This window comes from Taudactylus pleione, unplaced genomic scaffold (genome assembly GCF_031769625.1).
Source record: "Taudactylus pleione unplaced genomic scaffold, aTauple2 ptg000296l, whole genome shotgun sequence".
NCBI lineage: Eukaryota > Metazoa > Chordata > Amphibia > Anura > Myobatrachidae > Taudactylus > Taudactylus pleione.
The window spans coordinates 6,187,322-6,202,418 of record NW_028284698.1 but is presented as its reverse complement, the minus strand read 5'-3'; the positions used below and the strand labels follow the sequence as shown (position 1 = coordinate 6,202,418).

The following is a 15,097-nucleotide window of genomic DNA, read 5'->3' as shown; positions in this document are numbered from 1 at the left end:
CTTCCTGCACTACTAGAGCAGGAAGTCCACCTACTGACATCACATTCGCATGGGAATGCCTCTGTTTGTGAAGCCACCCCCTCCGCCACGCCTACAAAATGAGGCGAGCTGTCGATCAACATCGACAGCCGCGGGTCTGAATCAGGCTCTGTGGGCTCTATTTATTAACATTATTTTTACTAAAATAAAGTGAAAAAGGATGTTTTCACACCCTTTTCACATTATTTTAGTTTCACCTGTATTTATTACAGGGCAATTGGAGTAGAATTAGTAAAATTCTACTCCAACCCCCAGTATCACTTATTTTTAGTAAAGCAGATCGCATTTCCCATAATTGTAATGGGAAATGTGATCTGTGTGCAAGTTACTAAAAATAAATTGTAAAAAAATACCGGGGGAAGCCCTGTGATAATAACGCCACCTGGAGGTGGCGTTATCCAGGGTCTCCCCCGGTTACCGGGCTCCCACTCTGCTCTAACGGGGAGAGCAGAGCCGGGAGCCGGTACCAGTAATCAGCTATGTGGTCTAAAGAGACCGCAAGCTGATTGCTATAAAAAAAAGAAAAAAAAAATTAAACATTTTTTTTTTCACTTACCTGAATCCAGGGACCGGTGATCGGGCGTCCGGTGATGGCTCCTCTCCGGTCAGCTGGTCTCCCACAGTGCACTGGGGCCCGGTCATCAGGTGATCGGGCCCCAGTGCAGTATGGGAGATCACCTGATCGGGAAGCCCGGAGAAGACCACCGGAGGCCAGGAGGATGCAGGTAAGTGTAATGAAGGGAGGGGGGTTGCGGGGGGGGGGAGGGGGGGGTAGCGGGGGTCCGCGATCGCGGGGGGCGGGGCTTAGCACCGGGGCGGGGCTTAGCGTCGGTGGGGGGGTAGTAGCGGTGGTCGGTCGGCGCATGCGCGGGCTCTTAGTCGCGGTATTTTTTCCGAAAATAACGCGACTAGAGTGCGGATGGGATCCGCAGGGACAGAGCTTTATCGCAAGCTCTGTCCCTGCAAGGGATTTATAGTAAATCCCTGTGATATTACCTGAATTCGCAATGCGAATTCACTCGGTAATATCACACTACAATCCGCATTCAATATGCGGATTGTAGTAAATAGAGCCCATGTGTGAGGCAAATGGATAAGGGATTCACATAGAAATCACATTTCATAATTATTTGTTTGTACATAATTTTATTCACTTAATAATAATAATAATAATAATAATAATAATTATTAGCAGATTAATGATAACAGACAAATATAGATATTTGAAAAAGTGTCTGCAAGTTTGCATCTATTTGGTGTTGTGCACCTACAGTATTTGTGTCATATCTTATATAGACTTGTTTATGTCTCAGTCATATGATGCTCCCATGTTTGTGTATTTAGGTTGCACAATCTCAAAATATTTTCATGGCAGTGACTGTATTAAAGCTGTCAGCAATAGTGAGTCTGAAATAAATGTCACTGTTAGGCTAATTATATCCCTGTACATTGCAATGCTGTAGAATCTTTGCCAGTCCAATGCACAACTAGGGAACATCCAGACTTTCTTTTCTTGCTGCAGGGTGAGTCTCCCAAATCCAAATATTCCTAAATACGGAATATTCCTAAATACAGAATATTTTGAGCATGACTGTGATAGTGACATATTTGCTTTCTGATGGTTCAATGTACACAAACTTTATTTAAGGCACAAAATGATTAAAAATATTGTATAAAATTGCTTTCAGGCTGTGTGTATAAGGTGTATACCAGCGTTTTTCAACCACTGTGCCGTGGCATACTAGTGTGCCACAAGCGGTTGTCAAGTGAGGTCACCAAAGTCAGAGCTGACCTGTACTGCTGGCCTGGGCACTTCTGGGCTCTTCTGGGAGGCTCTGGCGTGCCCAGGCCGTGACCTATGGAGATGCGGCAGCATGACATGGGTCACACACACCACGTTGCACGCCCACCTGCACCTTCTCCTAGCTCTCCACTGTGTGCTCAGTCACTGAGTGTGACTGAGCAACCCCAGACGATGAGGGACAGGACAGTGAGCCTTCTCAGCTGGTTATTTTATTTTTTCTGTGGGGGCTAATGTGATTTTTTTTTTGTTCTTTTTTTTTCTGTGGGGAGCAATGTGATTGTTTGGCCCCCAGAGGAAAAAAAAACAAAAAACAATTGCATTGCTCCCCACAGAAAAAAAAGAACAAAAAAAAATATCACATTAGCCCCTACAGAAAAAAAATATTAAATCCATTCGCCCCCACAGAACAACAACAAACACATTGGGCCCCACAGAAAAAAATATAGAAAAAAATGGTCCCCACAGAAAGAAAACAATCACATTGGTTGACCCCCAGAGGAAAAAAAAAACAATGTGATTGCTTTTTGTACTGTGGGGGCCGATGTGTGTGTTTGGTTTCTTTCTGTGGGGATCATTGTGTTTTATATTTTTTTTCTGTGGGGCCCAATGTGTTTGTTTTTGTTCTGTGGGGGCAAATTAATTAAAAAAATTTCTGTGGGGGGCAATATGTGTGTGTTTGTTTTTCTGTGGGGGCCAAAGTCTGTGCTTTTTAATGTGCAGGGCCGATTTGAGTGTTTGTTTTCTTTCTGTGGGGACCATTGTGTTTTATATTTTTTTTTCTGTGGGGCCCAATGTGTTTTTTTTTGTTCTGTAGGGGCGAATGAATTTTATTTTTTTCTGTGGGGGGCAATATGTGTGTGTTTGTTTTTCTGTGGGGCCCACAGTCTGTGCTTTTTAATACGCAGGACCGATTTGTGAGTGTTTTTTCCCGTGGGGGCCAATGTGTGTGTGTTTTTTTTCCCATGGGGGACTGATGGTGTGCATTAGCTATTTTAAAATCTTGTTTGGTGTGCCGCAGGCTTAAAAAGGTTTAAAATCACTGGTGTATATGAAACATAAATAATTTTTATGTATGTACGCAAACTTCGTTCGATGCATAAAATTTTGTATAAAATTACCTGCAGGCTGTGTATAAGGTGTATATAAAACATAAATGCATTCTGTGTTTAGATTTGGGTTCCATTCCTAAAGATATTTTATTATGGTATGCAAATATTCCAAAATACGGAAAAATACGTTATCCAAAATACCTCTGGTCCCAAGCATTTTGGATATGGGAGACTCAACGGTATATAAATTGCATCACAGATTGTTATTCCTAATAAAGTGTTAATACAAGGTTTTCTGAATACAATACATTGCTGGCTTTCATAAAACTCTTTGATTTTTGTATAGTTTACACAGATACTTGCAGTGAAAGAACATGGGCATTTGAGTAAGCAACAATGCAGTGAATCTCCTCAACAACAGGCGGAACAGATTGTGCTGTATATACATGTGAGTTAGTGTCTGTGTGCACAAAATACCATGTAGTTGTAAAAAGGGAATCGTTATGAAATACTGACAGTCGGGATCCCGGCGGTCAGAATCCCGACGCTGGGATCCCGACAGGGTTAACATACCGACACTTGTTGGTCGATATGCTAACGCTCCCCCTCTCCCTACTCTAACCCTACCTCTTTGGTGCCTAACCCTAACCTCCAGAACTGTAAGTAGACTGGTGCCCTGTGCCCCCCATTTTTTAAATAGGGACATTATATAGTGCACCTGAAAAAGGGCCATGGCTCTCATGGGGAAGTGCCAGGGAAGATATAGGGGAGGAAAAAGGGGGGGGGATAACCCCCTATTGTTCCTCAGAACACTGAATTATACTTGCAACAATATATGAAGACTATATGGTAATAGGAATTCAGAGATATTAGTTGCATGCATTTGCAAATACATGGGAAGGTACTAGTCCACGTTACGGCTTCTCTGTAACTAGCAGTCCCTAACACTAAGGGGTTCATGTCCGGGGCGGAAGGCACCCCAAAAAATGTCCAGCCCAGGACCTCCCCAGGGCATCACACGAAAAATGGAAAAAGGGTGACAGTGCAGTGTAAAGTATAGATGTGTACGAGTATTTAATAAGTGTTGAAAAAGATGTTAAGATATATGTGAAAAAATTACATGAATAAAAAACAAACATAAAAGGTGATGTGAAAAGTAACTACGTGTATTAAGCGGTGATGCCCTGAGGAGGCCCAGCCAGAGTAGCCTCAGGGGCCCTACGACCAAACGCTCACCCCAAATGTAATATATACCAATTATAAGGCCTCATGATAAAGGCACATATAAATTTTGTCAAATGTAAGGCCTCATGATAAAGGCACATACATAAATGCATCCAAATTGAGAGCGAGCTTACCTGGAAGTCACCCCTGGGAACTCTAACTAGCACTACTAGAACCAGCATACCTTCCTAATGCTGGCTCATTCATGCATCTCATGACAACAAACAAAAAATGGCAGCTGCTCAATCAATCTGGCAGTACTATATTTAGGTGCATGAAAGGGAGGGGTTATACCAAGTAGAAAAAGTGGGAGGGGGGGTTAACCCCCTATAGTTCCTCAGCACACTGAATTATACTTGCAACAATATATGAAGACTATATGGTAATAGGAATTCAGAGATATTAGTTGCATGAATTTGCAAATACATGGGAAGCTGCTAGGCCACGTCACTGCTTCTCTGTCACTAGCAGTCCCTAACACTAATGTGTATATATATATATGTATACAGTATGTGTGTGTGTGTATATATATATATATATATATATATATACACTGTATGTACAGTATATGCAGTATATATATATATATATATCGGATATGGGATTTTTTCAGTATTTCGAATATCTGGGGGTCTGGCGTAGGTGCGTGGGGTTCTAGCGTTGTCAGCGGGGGGTCCGGCTTTCGTTTCGGGTGTCCAACAGTGCCTGTGGCAAGGTGTGGAGGTGGCCCTGGTGGAGGGATGCAGGGGGGTCCGGCAGGGGTGCAGGAGGGTCCAGTGACATCCACAGAGGGTCCAGTGGTATCCGCAGAAGTAGCCGGTGAGAGAATATAATGTATATATAGTATACTATACTATATACAGTATACTAGGGATGGCCACCGACCATCGATGGTTTTCCCCCCAACCGATGTTAATTAAACATCAGTGGCTGACACATCGGCTATCGATGGTACAGCTGTCAACAGCCATCATTACAGTATAACATAAAAATTGCTATTTTTATGGTATACAGTGTTTTAAAAAAAATGTTATATAAAATCATGTTGGATAAGTTTTAAAAAGATGTCCTTGACCTAATTCAGTCATAAAAAAACCCTACAACTTGGGAGCGGTTTTTGGAAAAAAAATAATTGTCAATTAAGTGGTTAAAAACACCTGTCCCATTCATACAGCACCTCCATATACATGTCCCACATCAATTAACCCATTTTCTTGCACTTTGCATTTTTCACCCCCAAAATTACATATCATTATTTTCCAAATGAAGCTAATTAAAAACTTATTTTTGCCTAATTAGTCATTAAGGAGGGTGTCCTTTACTATTCAGGAGGTGGTAAAAACTTTTTGCAGGTGTGAATTCTCCATACCATTTGCCACAAAAAGTTACGGCTGATAGGAATGCGCGATAAGTACAAATTTGCACAATAAGCCGGTTTTTTTAATTTTCATAAAATCGGCTTTTCACAGCTAATTGAATTTCCCCCTAAGCTATACAAAATACCTACTGTGCTCACCTTCTATATAACATTATTTACCCTTACACCTGGTTGTTTATTCTTCCAATAACTAGTTGCTATTGTTATAAATAAATAAAAATAAACATCTTTTCAAATGTTCTTAATATAGATACATTTTAATCTGGTGAGTCTTGATCGATCAAATTACTTCCACATCATAATTTAGGACACCCCTATGTTATTCAGTGTTCATTTCACCCATACCCCCCAATGGATGTTACATGAACATCGACACATCCAGCGTACACCATATACAGCACAGTGATATGGGCAGGTAACTGCCACATGTTGTTTTTGAGGCATGCGGCTGCCGCCAGGACAGCTGAGCTGTTTACTTTAAAACCACTGGTGGAACAGTGACAGTTGGACGTCAGCTGTGGATGCAGAGATGGAGAAGGCTGCCATGAAGAGACGGATGGTTTCCAACTTATCTGATGAGGAAGAGGTGAAGGGAACCATCATGAGGAGGAATAAGAAGAGATGGAGAAAGTTATCTAGCTCAGAGGAGGAGAGAAACGGGTCTCGAGATGCGATGAAGAGGAGGATTAGCTCCAACTCCTCTGATGAGGAAGATGTGAAGGGATCCATCATGAAGAAGACTAAGAAGAGATGTAGGAATTTAACATCTAGCTCAGAGGAGGAGAGGAGCAGGGCTGGAGAAGCCAGGAAGAGGAGGATGGTTTCCGACTCCTCTGATGAAGAACAGAAGGGATCCATCAAGAGAAATGATAAGAAGAGATGGAGAAAGTTACCATCTAGCTCGGACGAGAAGAGTGAGAGCGGAGCTGAGAGGAAGATGAGCGACGTACATGACGCAGATGCAGAGAAAAGAAGTAAGGGAAACTCACACATGCAAACTATATTCATATAAACACTGTAAATGTCTTTTGGTCGCTGTACCACATTAGAGAAGTGCTGAGGCCTCTATCTCATCTACTAATATTTAAAAATACATTTATTAGAATTTATTTGCGAAATGATAAATTACCTGCATCAAAATCTAAATTACTGTAATTTGTCTTGCTGGTAATTCCGAAAATGCCTATAAATCCCAATATTTAATGATTCTGAGTTGGGAGTGAAGCAAAAAAAAAAAGTATCTTTGTATCTGGAACAAACCATGTTGCAATGCAAGGGGTGCAAATACATTTATATATTTGTATAAATGAAGGGTAAATACTGGCTGCTATTGCATGTAGCCCACAAATACTGGACAGCTTTATTTTTACACTGTGGATTTGAGTGTGTACACATCCATCTAAGTCACACATTTTAAATCTGGTACACAGTTACTGTACTTGCTTTGCTCCTAACTCAGGATCAGCTCCTGTATCTTCTCCACAACAAGTATCGCTAATGTGTAATACAATGACTGTGCTATCTGTCTGTGCCATGGAGCTGCTCTTTTGAATCAAACACACATAAGAGCTCAGGTTTGGAGCAGTGATACTCAGGTTGGGTGTGTGGGTGATTTAAGTAGATGTAGAGGCTTATGGGGAGCTGCCCATGGCAAGGAAGCAGTGGTGTATCTATAATGGGTGCAGGGTGTGCCGGGCACACAGGCCCCTGTGTCCAGGTGGGCCCACACCGCACACCCTGCACCCATATTTCCCTATACTTACCTATCCGAACATTGGCTGGAGAGGCCGCTTCGAAGAACGCCTGGAAAATGGCCGCAGCGAGCACTTTCCCAGTGTTCTGCGCATGCGCAGTAGGGAAATTGACCACAGTGGCCACTTTCCTGGCGTTCTGCGCATGCACAGTAGACTCGTGCCCAGAGTCTACTGTAGCTGTCAGTATGCCGCAGCCACCGGAGAAAGAGGAGGGGGCCTCGGATGGTGAGTGAACACGGGCCCACTCCTCTCTAAATACGCCCCTGCAAGGAAGCTTCAGTCACTTGCACTAGAGGCTAATCTGCTGAAATCTAATGGATGTCTGACTCTCACAGGCTGTTACATGTACCTCACACATGGTTACATTCAAAGCCAGCCCTAGGCATAGGCATTCTATGCAAATGCCTAGGGCATCTGGATTGCCTAAGGGCATTCCATGGCTCTGCAGCTCCCCCCTCCGCTACCGCGATCGGAGCTCAGCTCCGACCGGGCAGCGCAGTAGTCAGCCTGTCAGGTGACAGCCAGAGCCGAGTCAGAAGCTCATTCTGGCTTCACAACCATGTGACCGGCTGGGGCGGAGTCAATGTGCCAGACCAGTCCAGCTGCAGCGTGAGGAGCATGGAGCTGTGACACTGGCTGCACAGTGACTTCATTGACAGATCAGGTACACGACAGGTTTCCCCGGGGTAGGGTGACTGAGGTGATTAGTTGCTGTTGGTGGCGCCGGGTGTCAGTGACTGGAAAGAGTGAGGCATGCAGTGTGCCAGTGTCTCTATACTATGCAGAGTTCACTCTGCCTGTAGCTCCCAGGTCCTTCATCCCTCATTACTCTCTCTGCAGCTGGGGCGGGCCTTGGTAACAGGGCGTGGCCTAATCGTGGGAGGCGTGGCCACGCCCCCTTCCCAAACCCCCCCCCCCAGTTTTTCAGCACTGGCAAGGGGGGCGCTCTGAGCTCTATAAGGGGGCGCTCTATATATATATTTCATTGTGGCTAGTATTAAACACACACTATATATATATATATATATATATATATATAGATATCGTTTGGCGTCCACGTATAATCACTAATGCTGGGTACACACTGGCTGACATATCGGCCGTTTTATTAATTGAACGGCCGATATATTGTGTGCCCGTCGGCCAGTGTGGACACACGGGTTGGGTATAGGATGCCGGCAGTTAGGATCCCGGTGGTCGGAATCCTGACAGGTGCCTAACCCTAACCTCCTCCCCTAGTGCCTGAACCTAACGTTCCCAGCACCCTAAACCTAACCCCTCCTCCCAAACCCGCTACTTACCTTCGGTATCCCGGCAGGCAGGATTTCGGCATCGGGTCTCCGGAGCAGGTAATGTAAGCATCGGCATCCCGATCGCCGAGATACCGAATGTATCCCATACACACGATCTGTTCATGAACAACATCGTTCACAGACATATCGCTTTGGCTATCCAGCACAGCCGTTGACAGATATATCTGCTCATCGTGCTGTGTGTACGGGCGACCAGCCGACCACACTTACACTTGCTGCAAAGGCCATTGGGGGAGAGGGTTGCTATGTTATGGTTGTTCAGTGTGTATGAACAACCATAATCTGCAGATATACTGTATCTGTCAGGTGTGTATACACTTTAAGATTGGTGGTGGGATTATCTAGGGGGCACCAGCCAAAATCTTGCCTAGGGCACCACATTGGCTAGGGCCGGCCATGGTTACATTTCTTAGTAAAAGTGAAGGATGTATTTATACTGTTTATAATCTATGCCTATTTGCAGCATTTTGATTTAATAGGCCAAATATTCCATCAATGAATCAAAACTTTTATAAATTATTTCTGTAAATCAATTTTATATCATATAAAGTAGTCAGTCTGGTTTCTAATAGAGAAGAGTGCATTATAAAGTACACAACTTCTGCATTAATCATTACTGTATTTACCATCAAAGCAGACTTATGAGGTAAGATAAAAAGTAATTAAAAAAAAAAATTACCTTCAGCTTTTGCTATTTCCAAAACCTTGGGGAGCTTTGAATCTGGGGGATCACAAGGGTCAAAAAAATGTTGTGCTGTTTCAGTCCAATTTGTTCCCACACCAATCGCATCTCTTACATTATTTAAAAACAACAAATACAGAAATTTATCAGGCTCATCTATTAAATGCAGAGTGACAAATATATATATATATATATATATATATATATATATTATACTGACGAATTTATATATACTGTATATTAGCAGATCCTAAAAATGGGGTCAATCCAACATTCCCCAAAGAACTTAGGGCCTGATTCAGAGCCGGACGCTCTGACAGAGTGCTCGCTCTGAATCAGGGCCGGCCTTCTGTGTTTTTAGAGCGGCCTCGGCTCTATCAGAGCGGAAGGCACTCCCACTGACATCACTTGTGATGTCAGTGGGGCCGGCCCCAGACAGTAGGCGTTCCCATGGGAACGCCTCCGTCTGGGCAGCCACGCCCCTGGCCCGCCCACCAAAGGGGGCGTGCTGTCACTCAACATCAACAGCACGCCCTCTTTGGTACGAGACCCGGAGCGATGGATTGCCCGTCTCTATCCGGGTCTCGCGCATGCGCACGACGGAGCTGGCTCCGTCGTGCGCATGCGCACTGGGCCACCATCGACCCGCTTGCGAGCGCATAGCGCTCGCGAGCGGGTCTGAATCAGGCCCTTATTACACAATAAAATGGAGTTGGCTATTTTAATATTTAGAATTATTAAATAGCCATAGGTGACTGAACACAATAACTTATCCACAAAAGAGCGCTAAGTATAAAAAAGGATGTCACAAATGAATTTCTTGTCATCAATTTGTCCAATGTAAGGGTGCCATTTATAATACAGTCACTGATGAATAGTTATCTCTCGGAGGGATTCATGTAGAACTAACGGTCCATATATTCATGCAGATCTTGTAGTCCTGTAGCAACGTGACAGTGTTACTAGCACCTGGGTACAAGGATAATCAGCACCACTTTTTTCTTGTGGGGATAAATTGTAATTATAGATACATGAAGATTTTGAATAGTCCATTAAATTAAATTAACATCTCTCTAGTGGGAAGTTGCATAAACGTAGTAGATCAATGATCCTAACAGGAGCGAAAAGTCCACTTTATGGAATGTATAGTAAGAGTGCCAGTGCTAACAGTCCTTACATACTTTCCTTCATTTGTTTTTACCTTTCCGTGTGGCCTAGGAAGGATTTTCAAGTGGGTAGTGTATAGATCCCCTTCAGTAGATGCTCCTGGTAGTGAAGTGGAGTGAGGTCAGAAGTACGGTTTCATGCCCATAAAAGCCACCAAAACATAAAAATTGGCCCTTCGCTGGCCCACTTTGCTCGTCACGCTTCTCGCAAGGTGGCTCGCTTTGCTCACCACAGGTTTATATTCCCCCTCTATGTCCACGTGGATAATAAGTATTGACATTGGACAGTAACTGATGACGTCAGGGTACATTTACGGAAGGGGATCTATCCACTACCCTTTCAAGTGGGCAATAATTGGAGTGGGGGTGAAGTATTTAAGTCATTAGGCACCGCCTCTTTGTGGGAAAATCCTGCGAGTTGTGAATATTAGAGGACGGTGCGTAGTGATGCGATTATCATAACATCATGTTATTAGGCCCGGCCCCCCTATACAGACTGCCGGTAAGATTCTCCCCATTCCTGCCCACTTCACTAGGAAGTGGGCAGGAAGCGGGAGAAGTGCCTACTCTTCTGGGGGGTGTGGGGGCTACCTGAAAAATCGTGAAACTCCTGCGGGTCCTGGGAGAGTAGGTTAGTATACATACTTATCACAAAGGTTGCTCTTTGTAAATACAGTTATGCAAATGTGCTAATGCTTTGGATATCGGAATACAGCACACCACAGTAACTTCAATGGCTGTAACTAGAAATTCAGCTCCTACTGCTGCGTCTGTTATCAGAGACGTCCAAAGTTTCTCCCCAGGAAGATAGTTTACTATAGCTTACTATAGAGATTGCAATTACTAATTATTTGTTCAAACCTCCCCCCTCCCCCAAATAATCTAATCTAGGCTAAATTCTGAAAACATACACTTTGCAGAGCTCAGTATATAAGTGCCAGACCGCATTCCCCATTGAGAATAATGGGGACTGTGGTCTGCAGCACCAATTAGAGTTTTTCAAAATATCACTGATATTTCCTGTTTTAGGCTGTTGTTATGTTGTTAAATAGCCCCCATATGGAAACTGTGTAAGTAAACAGGGACTTTCTAGAAAACAAATGGCCATTAATAAAACAGTTTTCACTGACTTGTTTTTGCTACATGAAAAGTTCTCTAGAGGTAAAAGTAATAGCAGCATCCACAAAACAATGGGAACAGATATTGTAGGTAAAATTCAGTCCTACACAATCTCATAATCACTGGGGAGACCTTTCTGTGTCTACTGTATTTGTGTTGCATTCTGGGACAGATTAAGGGCCACCTGGGGCTAAAAAAATCAGTGGCCTATTGTGAGAAACAGTATGGGTATGGCTAGCGCTATGTGGGTGTGTCATGATATGAGGAGGAGTAATGGAGGCAGCAGGAAGCCACAGACTTATATAGTGTAAGCAGCAGGGTCCCCAGCAGCACAGAGCATGTCAGGAGATGAGTGATGTGCTTTAAGCAGGTACAATTTAACTGGGCCTGGGAATCTATGAAGCATATTTTTTTTTAAGGTTGCTCCTTGAGAGACATAAAGGCTGCTTTTATCTAATGCTAGTATATGTATATTACTGCTTCGGGCCAGCACTGTCATTTTTGTTTGCCAAAGCAAAATTCCTCTATTTAATTGTTGGGAACATTCTCAGGTCGAGTGGACGTATTCAATTTCACTTGTAAGTACACTAAGGGCCGTATTCAATTAGGTGCGAAAAGTCCCAGACTTTTCGCATGCCGGACTTTTCACTGTCATCGCTGGTTTCCCATGCGAAAAAGTATCGCGCGCGTCACCGCTTATCATCGTATTCAATTAGAAAGTGACGAAAACGGAACCCGGCGAATTTGGATCCTGCGAAAAAATCCTGTTAAAAATGGGGAAAACAGTGTGTACCCCCTGAAAAGCTGCACTAACATAGGGGATCACTATAGGGGTGTTCTAGTACCCCTAATAAAGGTAATCTGGGCTTTTTTCCCTCCAAAAGCTTGCTATTAGCGTCTTTGCGTAAGTGGTGAAGAATGTCATTAAGCAATATTTTTTCATCAAAATAACTAATCCCAGAAAATTTGGGGTACATGAAAATGGGTGCTAGCATATTTGGAAGTTGCTAATGTGAAGTCTTAAAAAACATAAAAAATCCACCTGCCACAAGCACCTGCAATCTTAAAAACACCTGGGGCATACTTGGGGACCCCCCTGGAGTCTATTTAGCTACTTTTTAAGTTGGTCCCCCAACTTTGTTTTTTTTCGCCCCCAAAATGAAAGTACTTTTTTGGGGTGTTAAGTTTTTTAAAAACTTTTTTTTGACACAGTTTACCTTTGGGGGGCTGTCCCAAGGGTGCAGGCTGGCTCTCGCAAGTTTGCACCCCAAAACCCCAATTCTGCCCTTTTTTTCGACAGCTTTCATAGGCTAATCTTTTACGCATATTCCAATGCATTGACTTTCCGCACCAGCGAAAAGACTTTGGAATTGAATACAGGGATAAGTTTTCACCGGGCGAAATGACGTCACCGGCGAAACTTTTTTCCCGAAAACGGCTTTTCGCACCTAATTGGGTACCCCCCTAAAAGTTATTATATAACAGTACTAAACATTTGACATTAAATTCAGATCCACTCACATTGATAAGGTAAAGACAGTTCTCAGCATTAAATCACTTTATATTTATTATCTTTTCATTGCGCTTTACATTTCAGAATTTGGAATGACAAGTTTGTACAAAACATAGATCTAAAATCTTATTTAAGTTTTCATTGCAAATACAGTATACTGTATCACTCATATAGTATATGGCAGTAGTACATGTTTAATAACATACCTGATATTTACTTGTTGGTTGAAGTGCCTGGCATTGGCGCAGCTTGGGCATACTTCCATACTGTCCTACTTTCAGCGGGAGAGTCCCACCATCCCACTCCAACTGCCTCATTATTAATGTGGCACTGCAATGGGTTCTGCTGCAACTGCTATTATTATATTTTTCTTGCTGACAAGAGAAGAATAGGCTTTTCTTTACTGTCAGCTGCCCTGATAACCTCTTTAATAAAGTTTGCATCTCCCTCAAGAGCTGTGCAAATGTGTATATGACAGCGTGCAGCACTGATGACCAGTCACTGACTTATGATTGGCTTACACTCGCAGCACTGTCATGTGACCACACAGAGGTAACGGAAACATAAATGTTCTAGGCACTGCTGTATATCACAAAGGGGAATCCTTAACAAAATAAAGAGTTTAGATGTGTATGCATTTATTACTGTATGTGTATATTATTATTACTATCAGTAGTGTTAAATAATATTATTACTGCACTTGGCACTCAGTAGGTAGTAGGATACAGGAATAGAAATCTTTATCACTTGGATGCCTAGGTCTTTATGTGATTTTTATGTGATTTTTTGCTGTAATAAACCCCTCAGTTAATGATCTATAATATATGGTAGATGTTGACATGTTCTTTTATGTCTCCATTAGGAACCAGCAGTGCTCAGTCATCCTGCCATAGAGCCTCTGAAACCATCCAGAGACTTACATTTTACCACCAGTTAGGCCAGGGTAGTTTTGGAAAGGTAAGCAATGAAGTTCCAATAGTCACAGGGGAGTTACTGTATGCCTGAGTTTGGATGCTATTAGAAATGAGCAAAGCTGCAGCACAATTCCATTCAATCTGTCAGTTTTGATTTTGCATACACATTCCATGTAATAATATTCCACACGTGGAAATCCTCATGTTTGCTTATGAATATTTGTGTTGTTAATGTGTTGTGAGGTATAAATGTGAGGCCTTTGATGCATACTTACTGACTTTCATGCCCTCTCCTCCGGGAGGGGGCAGCCAGGTCAGTAAAGAGGGGGCGTGGTGGTCAGGAAAGTGGGTGGTGAAGGGGGCATGATGACACGCTCTGCCCCAGCTATACAGTGTAGAGAAAACAGACATCATATACTGGGGGCAGGACTACGATGACACAATTCACTGCGAATTGCGTCATTAGCTCCCAAAGACCGTCGTCTTGTGCTAGTTAGTGGGCGGCCGTGGGAGGTTTTTTTTGGGGGGGTGAGCATATGGAAGAGGGCTGCAGGGGGGTCCGGGCGGTGTGGGAGACTTGATTATTTTTCCGGATTTTCAGAGGCCTCCCGGCCATTTTGGGAGAGTAGGCAGGTATGCTTCGAGGTTGGATGGGAGGGCTTTTGGATTGATCCATGCAATCGGCTGAGCTGCATATTCAGTAGGCTGTTTGTCAATATTTTTGGGGGGGCGAGAATAAAACTTCATTGGAACGTTTGTTTGATTGAACATTCATTGATTATACTTTAATATTGGTAAGTGCTGAGATGGTGACAGGGTCACTTCATTGTGCTCTATGGTGCGGTTGGGGTTTAATTAGTGAGTAGGTTACAGAGATGTAGAAAAATCTTAGAATAGACACATAGGGGCAGATTCTCCGTGTGATGCACGTGGAAATGTGGATGAAATGTGGATATCTGCAATCTGCGCATGCACCATAGAAAGCAATCACTGACTGCACATGCACCATAGAAAGCAATTACTGGCTGCGCATGCACCATAGAAAGCAATCACTGGCTGCACATGCACCATAGAAAGCAATCACTGACTGCACATGCACCATAGAAAGCAATCACTGGCTGCACATGCACCATAGAAAGCAA

General features: G+C 43.2%; 1 protein-coding gene across 2 annotated transcripts in view; it reads left to right on the top strand.

Annotated features, from left to right (window-relative positions):
• Window positions 1–1,486: 1,486 nt before the first annotated feature.
• The window catches only part of LOC148511679 (protein kinase C delta type-like), a 56,384-nt gene continuing 42,773 nt past the window's right edge, over window positions 1,487–15,097 (top strand). For both annotated transcript variants that reach the window (XM_088482897.1, XM_088482896.1), the window contains exons 1-3: window positions 1,487–1,562; window positions 3,239–3,340; window positions 13,904–13,998. The gene's annotated coding sequence lies outside the window, so the exon portion shown is untranslated. The remainder of the gene's footprint in view (window positions 1,563–3,238; window positions 3,341–13,903; window positions 13,999–15,097) is intronic.